Below are 13,406 nucleotides of genomic sequence, written 5' to 3' on the forward strand. Positions count from 1 at the left end.
ACCCAGCGTAAAACCAGTCAAAACCCAGCGTAAAACCAGTCTATATCCAGCGTAAAACCAGTCAAAACCAGACTGAATCCAGCATAAACCCATCATAAAACCAGATTAAATCCAGCATAAACACACAAAACCAGACTGAATCCAGCATAAATATATCATAAAACCATCATAAAAACAGTCAATTCTATGTAAAACCAGTCTAAATCCAGCATAAACGCACCATAAAACCATCATAAAAAGCTGTAGGATTTAGTTAATGTTTAAGATGTAACAGCTGGGGAAGTGCAACATCAGATAAAATCAACATCTAATGTGTGAATATTCATAATTAAAAGTTGAATAAAATTGTCTGAAATTATGATAATATCAGTTATTGCAATTATTTTAGATACAATATTTCATCCAATGAATATCGTTGCTTTGACAGACCTTATAGACAAGTCTCAATGCTTACTGGAGGAGTACATGAAAAGTAATACAAAACAGGAACAATAATTAAAAGGTTTATGAATTAAACAATTCAGAACATGTCACATTTAAACATGAATTCCTTTCTGAAATTTTATCTGAGTGGACATATTTATTTAACTGTTGAGGACCTTGAATGCCTGCCTTTTGATTAAAGCACAGTAAGGAAAATTCCAATTTATCTACAAATTATTTGCCAGCAAGTACAGTGACCACTAAAGGACACAGACCACCAAAACCTGATCTAACATCCAGTGAATAGTTGTAATAATCATAGGGCGTAATATTCAAATGCAACTTCAAATATGAGGATTCATGATGCACGCAAGCTCTGCTTCTACATGCAACAAAACTGAATTGAAAACAACTATTAAGCAAGATAAAAGTAAACGCTAATGGAAAAACATAAAACATCCCCTTATTGCCGAACTGCTTCACCTCAGGGAGCATTGGTGGCACTGTTGGTGCATTCTGACACATTAGCTCAGATCCTTTAATTTACCAATATACCTGCACTTGAGTCCTCTTTCTGAATATAGGATGGCAGACAACACTAATTGGTTTATACCATGCTACAGCCAAAACACGCCCATGACTAATCAGGGGAAGACATTTGCGTCCTGTTCCCAACTTTGATTATGTGGCATGTAAATAGCAAAAATGACTTTGATACAAGCCACATGCACCTGTGCTGTGCATCTTGGATCATGTGCTATAGATGGTCAAGATAGGGCCCTCAGCCGCCATTAAAATGAACAAATTTCTGCCTTTGTCATTCTGATTGTATGAAAACTGCATGCAGATATCAGGAAGTAGACACTTTAAGTTAAGTCTTCTAATGTTAGCCAGTTCTAATCGGGGGTGAAACACAAGGCTTTGGTCAAACAGAGACACAAAGTGGATTTAGGTGTCAGTACAGCTCTCAGAATTAAATGTGCTGCTTGCTCCTTGGTGAAAATACAGCCCCAAAGGTCCATCTTTCACACCTCCCTCATCCTTTTCCGACACAGTGTTATCCCAGCCTCATTGTCATGTATCTCCATTTAGGTTCTGTCAAGCATTTTTGCACATCGACAGCTGCCCTTGCCTACATTTTCTACCCTTCGTCTTCACCTTCATCGCTTCTTCCCGTTATCTCCACTTTCCCTCCCTCATATCTCAGGAGAGTTATTATCTCTGCTCCACACAGAGAGAAAGTGAGGAAGATGAAGCCAGCATGACTGATGTTGTTCATAATCTTTGGTGTGTGTGTGTGTGTGTGGGGGGGGGGGGGGGGGTCTACATAGGTTATTCGCTGCAACTTTCCCAGTGTTGTGCCATTTTCACAAATTTGATGTGTGCGTGCAAATTCCAAGTGTGCATGCATGACTGATTGTTGGCTGCAGCCATGGAAGCTCCAGGCTGGGCGAGGGGGTGAGGGGGAAGGCAATGAGGCAGTGAGGCAATGTTACCAAGGGGGAGAAAAGAGTGCAGCCTCATCTGCACTGGGCTCACAGAGCCTGGTTTGGATGACAAGAGAGGAGGATGATGCAGATGAAACCCAAGAAAAGAGGGACTGACAATCCCAGAGATGTCTGTGGGATTACAGTTATCGAGCATGTGAGGAGCTGATGAGATGTGTAATTAGGCAGATTTAAGAGCGATAGAAAACGCGCCCCACTGGGCAGTGCAGTGGCACCCACTCTCCACAGCACTGTGCAGATTTAAGGCGATGGCAAAGGCAACCAACCCAGCGGAATGAAATCAAAGGAGGCGGCGATGCAGCCTGGACGTTACCTCCAAACGAGCGCACAAGAGCCTGCATCACTGAGCTGCAGGGGTGTGATGGTAGTGTGCATGTGCAGACTGGAGGAGGACGGTCAAAGCAATCTGCAAACAGATGTTCATTAAACTCACTCGTGCAAAATTTTAACTATATGCAGCGAATTATAAAAGAGCAGAGGAACTAGGAAGGTTTTAAGTAACTTTGCTGGTAAAACGTGTACTGTGGGCCTCTTCGGATCACACATGGAATTTAGTGGATCTACAATTCAGGGCACTGCCAGCGGTCGCTCTCGAGAGGCATGTCCAGTGTCGACGTCACAGTTCACGTTGGTTGCAAAGATGGTGGAGGTAGTAGATGTGCAACAAATGGGAATAATTTGCCAGAATCGCAACTGTGAGTCGTTTACGGCTTTTGTGTGCGGCAAACAGACGCCATGGATCAACCACTTCTGGATTTTCAATATTGACAATTTCCAATTATGCTGTGTGTATTTTGATCTATCTCTACCAAAAGACAGGAGTTGCATCACATTTAGTGCGCAGTCCCGCAAATGGTGATACAAGCATCAAACATTCCTCTTTTGTAAAAACAAAAAACAACTGGCTACTTGAATTTTCAGTAGGCAGCCAGGTAGGGGTCAATTGAAGAATTTACACGGGCGTCAAAATTAATAGATGCTCCAATCATATTGAAAAATATACCACATTATTTACCTGATCAGAAATATTCCAAAAAGGTATCATTTGGACCATCTCTGACTGAATGTTATGGAGTTATGGGGTAAAAACAGCAAGAATGGTGACAAAGGTCAAGTTCAGTTTGCACAGGTGTCAAATATTACACTTGCTCCAGTTTTGGTAAAAGGTAATGCAAGTTATTGGTTGAGTTAATAGAGTTTTAAAACGGAATAGTTTGCACCATGTGTCATGCTTAGTTGTCATGTTACGCGGTAACATATGTCACATGTCATTGAATCCAATGGACGTTGACCTTGTTTGACCTTTACCTTCTAGACCAAGCATTCAACACAGTCAAAACTATTCCATTTAGTAATCCTATTAGTGCAACCAACAATTTGCATCACTTTTTACCAAAACTGGAGCAGTTTTAACTTTTGACCCCTGTACAAACTGAAATTGACCTTTGTGACCATTCTTGCTCTTTTTACCCCATAACTCCATAACATTCAGTCATAGGTAGTCCAAACTATACTTTTTTATATGTATGTCCAGAACTCTGCTGTGAGGCTTCTGACCCGCACCAACAGGAGAGCCCACATCACGCCTATCTTGGAATCCCTCCACTGGCTCCCTGTTGCCTCCAGAATTAATTTTAAAATCTTGGTTTTGACTTTAAGAGCACTACATGGTCAGGCTCCTGATTACATTGCTGACTTGATTCAGCTTTACACCTCAGCCTGCAGCCTCAGAGGTTCCTCGAACCTCCTTTAAAACTCGAGGAGACCGATCTTTTAAAGCCGTAGTGCCTCGTCTCTGGAACAAACTCGCTCTGTCCCTGCGATCCCTGGACTCTGTTGAGATGTTCAAAAAGCAACTAAAGACTTTATTTTTTAAACATGCTTTTCATGGCCAATAATCTTTTAGTACTGAGTGTGTATTTTTACTGTATATTTTTATTGTTTTACCTTGTAAAGCGCTTTGTGACCCCTGTCTGTGAAAAGTGCTATATAAATAAAGTTTACTTACTTACTTACTTTTTGGAATTGTTATGATCAGATGAATAATGTGTAGTTTTCAATTTGATTAGAGCATTTTTAAATTTTGGCTCCTGTGTAATTCTTCAATTGACCCCTACCTGGCTGCCTATTGAAAATTCAAGTGGCCAATTGTTTGACAAAGAGTCATGTCTAAGGATTATTTGTGCCAAATTTGGTGCTTGTATCACCATTTGAAGGATTGTTTCAGTTATCTGATAAACTAATTGTTAAACTGGTCAAATTATAGTACAGATTTACTTCACTGCATCAAAATCCCCCCCAAAAAAATTAAAAAAATCCCTGGATTCTTGCATCCATAACAGCTGGACAGGTCAGGATAGGAATCAATATTACAGTTAATAACCACTTCCAAACTGTCCGATCTAACACGAGAAGCTTTCTTCTAATTTAACGTACGCCTGAGACACACTAAATAACTCTAGAAAATTGCAAAGGACATCTCACTGGGTGTTCTGTTTTTGTTTGGGTGTTGTAGCTTAATTAGCACTAAAGTTATGGATTCAAAATAATTATGTTGCTATTTTTAAAAAGGTGAAGGTTGTGGTCGAAGCCAGCGTATGTTTTTGGTTTCCTGCTGAGTTATGTTGTGCAATTTTGAGCAGTTTCAGTAAACGGACAAACAGACACTTACCAGGAGGGCCAAAATACAAACTTTCTGCATTTTAAATATATGTATATGAAGGTAATTGCTCTAAAATGACCGAAACTAATGAAAACAATTAAAGATTAAAGGCTGCCAGACAGAGCACGTGGTGGGCACTCAGTGTTCTGTACAGGATTGGACTTAATATTGATCTGACACCAAGCTCATTCATCACTCTTGAGGGCCCCCGTCACACACACACACACACACACACACACACACACACACACACACACACACACACACACACACACACACACACACACACACACACACACACACACACACACACACAGAGAGAGAGAGAGAGAGAGCGAAGATAACTGTCACATATACATGTCATCTTGAGTCAGATGAAATGTAGAAAGCTGGATCAAGTCCCTGGTCAATTTTGTGCAACTCCATATTTTCTTGGGATGATTTAAAGGGGTCTTATTGTGCAAAATATTTTTATGTACTTTTGATAAGTATGTTTGGGGTTTCACTTTGTACAACTTCAAAGTTCTACAATTTTACACCTGTTTATGTAGAAACTACCCAGATGTAAACCAAATTCAGATTCAAAACAGCTCGTTTTTGCACTTGTGACATGCGTCACAAAGACCATATCTTGACCTACAGCTGCAGGCAGATGAAACTATGGTGTCATTTGATGTGACATCGTTGTTCACCTGCATCCCCACTGCTGAGGCCGTCTCAGCTGTGAGGCAGAGACTGCTGGAGGATGTGTCTCTACTTGAAAGGACCAAACTCACACCAGACCACATCTGCCAACTCTTGGAGATCTGTCTCAACACCACGTATTTCCTGTTTAGGGGGAATTACTACAGGCAGATTCATGGTTGTGCGATGGGGTCTCCGGTATCCCCCATTGTCGCCAATCTGTACATGGAGCGAGTGGAGAAGACAGCCTTGATGTCTTTCACGGGCATCTCTCCCAGTCACTGGTTCAGATATGTTGATGACACATGGGTCAAAATCAAGCAACAGCAAGTTGAGGACTTTACAGAACACATCAACTCGGTGGACGCCAATATCAAGTTCACACGTGAGGATGCCAGAAACAACCACTTAGCCTTCCTGGACTGTGATTTTACGATTGGAGAGAACAGGCAGCTCCAGACAGGGGTTTACAGAAAACCAACTCACACTGACCAATATCTGCTCTTTGGCTCAAACCACCCCCTTGAACACAAGCTCGGGGTGATCAGGACACTTCAACACAGAGCCCTACAGGTGCCCACAACTGCAGAGGGAAGGGCTAAAGAACAACAACGTGTCCGGAAAGCCCTCACAGTATGTGGGTACCCACGATGGTCCCTGGACAAAGTGCAGAAGTCCCAGAGAACAAAGAGACCAGTTAGACAGGAGACAGAGACAAGAAGAAGAGGAGTGTCTCTCCCTTATTTAGCAGGAGTAGGGGAAAAACTACAGAGGATCTTCAGACAGCACAAAATCCCAGTTTACTTTAAACCGGTTAACACCTTGAGACAGAAATTAGTTCACCCTAAGGACATGATCCCTAGTTACAAACAGAGCAATGTAGTGTATTCTATCAGATGTCAGGAAAACTGTAACGAACACTACATAGGTGAAACGAAGCAACCTTTACACAAAAGGCTATACCAGCACCGCAGAGAGGGCGCCAGTGGACCTCAGTCTGCGGTTCACCTCCACCTTAAAGACACTAACCACACGTTTGAGGACAAGGAAGTTAAAATATTAGCCAGAGAGAAGAAATGGTTTGAGAGAGGGGTCAAGGAGGCATTCTTTGTGAAACGTTTGAAACCCAGCCTTAACCGGGGAGGGGGTCTGAGACACACTTTATCCCCTGTTTACAATGGGGTACTCAGGTCAAAGGACTTTCAGTCTTTTGTTCATGGTAATGTCACATCACGTCATTCACATCATCAAGGGAGCCATCAGAAAGGCATCCATCCCATCATTAGAGGGACAGCTGTCCTGCCATTAGGTGTGCTAACTACAGCACAATAGTTGCTAAATAGAGCTATTGTTTAGTCACTAGCCTATAGCAGTCTGCCTCTCAGTAGGAGGGGCCTGGTTAGGTTTAAAACTCCAGCTTTTGTTGGCTTCTGTTTTATTCTTCTCTACAAGAGTCAGACAGAAGTCAGACTTCCAGAGCAAGAATTTTAGCTGAGGAAGCTTCTGCGATTTGAAGTGAAACGTCCTCGCGTCAAGCAACCCAGTCCAGTCGAAGATTCAAGCTTCTCTACTATGGAAACCACCTGGACAACTGAGAGCCTACACAGAAACATCCTTCATACAACTTTGATATGACTTTACTACTTTTGTTTTTATATGCATTATTTAATATTTGTGTAATTGCATTCATTTTACATGGGAGATTTGGCTTTACTTCTTTTAAATAATAGTCCCGTACCTGAAGGTACATATAGAAATCTCGAGATGCTAAATCAAATTCTTTCTGTAGTGTTTGAAACCTTTCAATTTGGCCTTTTTAAAGAAATTTATTTAGAATGTTTAATCCTTTAATTGCCCATTCCTTGAATTTAGAATTCATACTGCCTGGTTTAAAGTTTAAGTCAAAAGCTATCCAGCTAAATACTTTAATTTTTTCCTCTATTTTACATCTCTTTACTAATTTAAACCAAACCTCCAAGGTGAATCTAGTAATAGAGTCCAACTTATTTTCTCTTTCCTTAAACATCTTCTTATTTGCTATCATAGCTTGTACATGGTCTACATTGCCCATTTCTATTTGTTTCCACTTTGTCATGTAGTTTGAATCACACCAGACCATGATATGTTTGAGCTGTGGTGCATAGAAATATTCTTCTAAATTGGGCAGTGCCAATCCACCCTCATCTTTAGGAATTTGAAGTGTTGAGAATTTAGTTCTAGGTTTGGCCCCATTCCAAATGAATCTAGAGATTTTTCTGTCCCACTCTACGAATTGATTGCTTGGTATTGGCACTGGCAGAGATTGAAATATATATAAAATTCAAAGGCAGCACATTCATCTTGATCGTTTCAATTCTAGATTGTAAATCTAGCAAATGAATGTTCCATCTCACCATGTCTTGGTATATTTGTGTATTTAAAGATCTGTAGTTAATTTCATACAACTTGGTAGGGTTGTTGGTGATTTGAATTCCCAAGTATTTGATTGACTTTTTATTCCACTTGTATTTACGAGGTCTCTTAGATAATAAACCGACCCTTTTATTTTTTTTTTTTAACTATGTATATGGATTTGAATGACATGCGATTACACCAATCATGCTTGAACCCTCGTGCGCATGCGTGAGTTTTTTCACGCGTGTCGGTGACGTCATTTCCCTGTGGGCAGGCCTTGAGTGAGATGTGGTCCCGCCCTCTCGGCTGAATTCCTTTGTTTCACACGCTGCTCGAGACGGCGCGCGTTGCTTTATCAAAATTTTTTCTGGACCTGTGAGGAATATCCGAGTGGACACTATTCGAGAAATTAAGCTGGTTTTCTGTGAAAAGTTTAACGGCTGATGAGAGATTATGGGGTGTTTCTGTCGGTGTAAGGACTTCCCACGGAGCGGGATGTCCTGCAGCGCTTCCAGGCGCTGTCGTCGGCCTGTTTCGAGCTGAAAACATCCTAATTTAAGGCTTAATTCACCCAGGACATCGTGAGAGAACAGAGAAGATTCAGAAGAGACCGGCATGAGGAATTTATGTGGACATTCCACTGTTTAAGGACATTTTTTTTAATGAAAGACGTACGCGCAAATTCGCCGAGTCGTTTCCGTGACGACTCGGCAAATCTGTGTGCGCCGCGACAGGAAAAACACCTCCGTGTTGAAAACCATTTGTAGAATTCAGGCGGCTTTTAATGGCTTTCAACAAGTGAGTAAATGAGAAATTGTTTAACAGCTTGGGCATGTTCCAACTTGCCCGTTAAGATTTCCATCGGAGGTGTTTTTCCTGCCGCGACCCCCCGCGGTCGGGTCCAGCCCGACATGCGACTCTGCCCGCACGTTCTTTCATTACAAAATGACCGTTAACAATGGAATGTCCGAATAAACTCCTCATGCCGACTTCTTCTGAAAGTTCTCTGTTCTCTGACGACTTACTGCGTCAACAGAGCCTGAAATGTGGAAGTTTTCAACTTGAAACGCGAGACGCTGCCGCCTCGAAGCGCAGATCGCCGTCAGGCGCTGTGGACCGTCCTTAAAGCGACACTACCAGACCAAAATCTCTCATCAGCCGTTACAATTTTTACCGAAAACCAGCTGAATTTATTGAATGGTGTCCACTCAGTTGTGCCTTACAGTTTTGAAAAAATTTTTATCAAACAAAGCAACAGTCTCTGAGCCATTCCTAAACAATGAAAAAAATCGACGAGCGGGTGGACGACTCCTCACTCAAAGACTGCCCACAGGCGAATGACGTAACCGACAGGCGTGAAAAAACTCTTGCATGCCCACGAGGGTTCAAGCATGTCTGATGTAATCACACGTGATTCAAATCCATATGGTTTTTGAAAAAATAAGGTCGGATACTTTTCTAATAGACCTCGTATATTGCTGTTTCATAGATGGAGAGGGGCTATAATTAATGGGGAGCACTTGAGTTTTATCAATATTCAACTTATAACCTGAGAGGTGACCATAATAGCTTAATAAATCCATTATCTTAGGTAAACATTTGTCTGGTTGTTTAAAATATATTAACACATCATCTGCAAACAATCCAATTTTGTTTTCTATATCTCTAATTTTTATTCCTTCTATTTCTTGCTCTTGTCTAATTGCCTGAGCCAAGGGCTCAATATAAATGGCAAACAGGGTTGGAGACAGGCAGCAACCCTGCCTCACTGATCTTTCTAATCTAATCCAATTTGTGAGGCTACCATTTATCTTAGTTCTTGCTTTTGGGTTTTGATATAATGTTTTAACACAGTTGATTGCTTGTGAGTTAAGCCCAAACCTTTCTAAACAGAGATAGAGGAATCGCCAACTAACAGAATCGAAGGCCTTTTCCGCATCCAAACTTAAAAGGACAGCACTTTCGTTTGTTTTTTGTATTTCTTCTATTATATGTAGTGTCCTTCTGACATTGTCTTGAGTTTGGCGCCCTCTAATGAAGCCTGATTGATCTTCATCTATAATTTCTGAAGTGAATGATTGGAATCTATTTGAAATTATTGATGTGTATATCTTATAATCACAGTTCAAAATTGATATTGGTCTAAAACTTTCGCAATGCTCCCTGTCTTTACCCTCCTTATGAATGACAGTAATTACAGCCTCTCTCCATGATGGTGGCAGTGTACCATTCTTCAGAGTTTGATTAAAGGATGCAAGTAACATTGGATATAGCTCTTTCTTAAAAATCCTATACCATTCAATAGGATATCCATCTGTTCCTGGAGTTTTGTTTGAGTTCATTCTTTTTATTGAATATTCTAGTTCTTTCTCTGTAATCTGTGCACATAATATTGAGTTTTGTTCTTCTCCTATATTTGGGAGGTCTAATGTATTTAAAAATGTTTTAATTGTTTTACAGGTTTGAATAATAGTCTTCAAATGCCTTTTCAATTTCCTCTGGTTTATACATTAATGTTTTGTGTACAGGGTCTCTGATTTTATTTATAGTATTTAGTTGTTGTTTGTTTCTTAATCGCCTGGCAAGAGATTTAGTTAATTTAGGGCCTTCTTCATAGTATGTTTGCTTTAAAAATCAAATTTTCTTTTCTTTTCTACTTCTGATAATATTTTATCTATTTTCATCCTTGCTTCTTTAACCTTTTTCAGGGACTCCAGATCCTTGTTTTTCTTATGTAATTGTTCTGATATTTCCAATTCTTCTTTTTTTGTTGTTGTATGAGGAGTAAGAAATTAGTTTGCCTCTTATTACTGCCTTCATAGCATCCCACACCATTGTGGGATCTGTCACTCCATTATCATTTTCTTTTTGATAGGCATTTATTTGATTTTTTTATATCCTGCACTAATTGCTGGTTGTTTAGCAAACCAATATTTAACCTCCAGTTTGTAACCTTAGGTTTCCTATTAAGATCCAGTGTTAATTTCAAGGAACAGTGATCTGATAGATCAGCTGGACAGCATTCTGCAACCCGAAACCGATCTTCTATGTTCATGAAAAAGTAATCTATTCTTGTGTGAGCTGAGTGTGGAGCAGAATAAAATATATAATCCCTCTCTAAAGGGTGACATTCTCTCCAAACATCCATCACTCCCAATTCAGTTAGTGTTACATTAATGTATCTAGACAAATGTGTTTTACTTTTCTTTTTAGTACTATTAGAGTCGAGAAAAGGATTTAGGACTACGTTCCAGTCTCCTGCACAGATTAGAATTCCTTCCGTTTCTTGTGTAATATTATCAAAGACAGATTTATAAAAGATTTATCAGATTCTGGTGGGGCATAAATATTTAATAATGTGACCATTTGATCTTCCAATTTTCCCCTGATCAGAATGTATCTTCCATCTTTATCTTTAATTTCCTTTAAACCCTCAAATTTTACATGATTAGAAATTAGGATCGCTACCCCTCTTTTTCTTCCTCCTTTAAATGAACTATAGAATGTATTTTTAAAACCCATATTTTGTCATTTTTGGTGCTCCTTGTCTGTCAAGTGAGTTTCCTGTAAGTAAATTATCTCAGCTTTTTCTTTTTTAAGCTTTGTAAGAACCTTGCCCCTTTTTATTGGATTATTTAAACCGTTCACATTTAGTGACATGAACCTTACAGTATCAAGATGCATTATAACTAAGATAATAACTCTGAAGACAGTCTGACCATAACAACACAATGAACTCTAGAACTGTAGAACACTTAATGAAAAAATGAAAAGGATCTATCCGATATCCTGTGGAACCACTAATTGGTCCCAAAGTCCCGTTGGTAGGAGAGGGGTAAAGCCTCCTGAAAAAGAAGGGCCCCTCAGTAGATGTAGGTGTTGATTCGAAGAGTCCTCCTTCCAATCTACCCAAGTCCAACATAACTTGTATTTTGCTTCTTGCCAGTTCTTTATCTCCCCCCCTTTCCCCTCCCCGGGAAGCAGATTATCGGGTTTTCACTCACTAGCTTCTTTTTCCGATAAATTAAATAAGAGGGGTGTTAATATGAAGAAACGTAAAATAATTCGAATTTCAATATATATTATCTAAATGTCTCTATGCAACTTTGTTTTTCACCCCTTTGCTCACTCAGTGAGAAAGTAATAAGAATAAGGAAAAAAAAAGATAATCTGTTATTTATAATCAGTTACCTCCCTTTAATTACTTTTCCACCTTATTTCCGAAACTCCTGTAGTCTCTCCCTCGCTCTTTGGCCCGCACTGCTCTGTGTATCAGACGCTGTAGAGGTGCGCGTCCAGGGAAAAGCCTGTTGAATGCATCTCTCCATCACGTCTTCCTTCTGCTCCGCACTTCTGGTCGTCACCTCGAGCCCTCTTCTCCGCATCTCCCCTGCTGCCTCTCCCGGACTGCCGTATGTCTTGGGACCGTCGTGCCAGTGGATTTTGATGTTGGTCAATGGTGTCTGGAACTTAACATTTTCCTTTAGTACCTTCTTTATCCCTCCATAAGCTTTGCGCTTTTGCACCACATCGTAGGCATAGTCATGGTCAAAAAATATTGGCTTTTCATTTATTTTAACACGTTTCTGCCAAGCTTTCTTGAGGACCAGTTCTTTTGTGTCAAATTGAAGGAAGTTTACGATAATGGACCTGGGCGTTGCTCCATGGTCGGGTCTCCCAGCCCCAGTCCGGTGCGCACGTTGTATCATGACTCTTGTCTCTGCGGGGAGATCCAGCTCTCTCTGCAACAGGTCCTCCACGAAGCGTATAACAGAGTCTCCTTCGGAAAGTTCCGGAACTCCGAAAATGCGCACATTATTTCTGCGGCTCCTTCCTTCTAAATTTGTCAGCTTAGCTTTCAATATTTTCTGCTCTTTAAGAACCATAAGCAGAGCATCTTTCGCTTCCATGTTCCAATCTTCCACTTCACTTATGTGCGTTTGTGCTTCGTTTAATGTCTCCCATTGATCTTGCAGCTCTGTATTAGTGTCGTCAATTCTCTTGTTTATGTCCATCTTAAATGTTTTAAACTCCCTCTTGAAGTCAGCCTTAACTTCATCAAAATCCGTCTTTTATTTCTTTTCGTAGTTCCACAATTTGCATGGTCAGTCCAGGTATCCCCTCTCGTGGCTCCGAGGTGTTAGCCGTTAGCATGCTAGTTTCGGAAGCGATTGGATTTTCGGCCATTTCGGCGTTTTCTTGAGTTTTGTTTCGTGTGATTCGAGTCTTTCGCTTCTCACGTTTGTCACCCCCACTCATCACACTCTTTGATGTATGTATTCAGGCTTCTTAGTTGTTTTGTGGGGTATAATTACTTCTCCTGGCAAGAGCTCTGATTTAAGCTGCCATTCCCTCACTGTCCAACCGGAAGTCCACGTCATTCATAACTTTGATGGCCGCTCTGTCCATCCCCCAACACACACACACAATTCCTCTCACTCCCCTCTTCTCCTGCACGACAAATAAAAGCAATCTTAATAAAAAGGCTAAAGAAAATCCTCTTGTCACACAGAGATTGGCCATTGGCTTGAGAGAGATTAGGACGGCTGTCTATAAGACTTGCTCTCTGAAAGGGGGGCAGAGGGGATGAGTGAGGAAAGAAGGAGGGAGAAAAGGGGAGATAGACAGAAAGTAAAGACAAGAACAATAATTGGAAGCCACGTTAATCCTTCCTGATCTCTCTCATATCCCTCAGTAGTGCAGCGACAGATGCACACAAACATAAACACACTTAC

Source organism: Thalassophryne amazonica, chromosome 23 (assembly GCF_902500255.1).
Source record: "Thalassophryne amazonica chromosome 23, fThaAma1.1, whole genome shotgun sequence".
NCBI lineage: Eukaryota > Metazoa > Chordata > Actinopteri > Batrachoidiformes > Batrachoididae > Thalassophryne > Thalassophryne amazonica.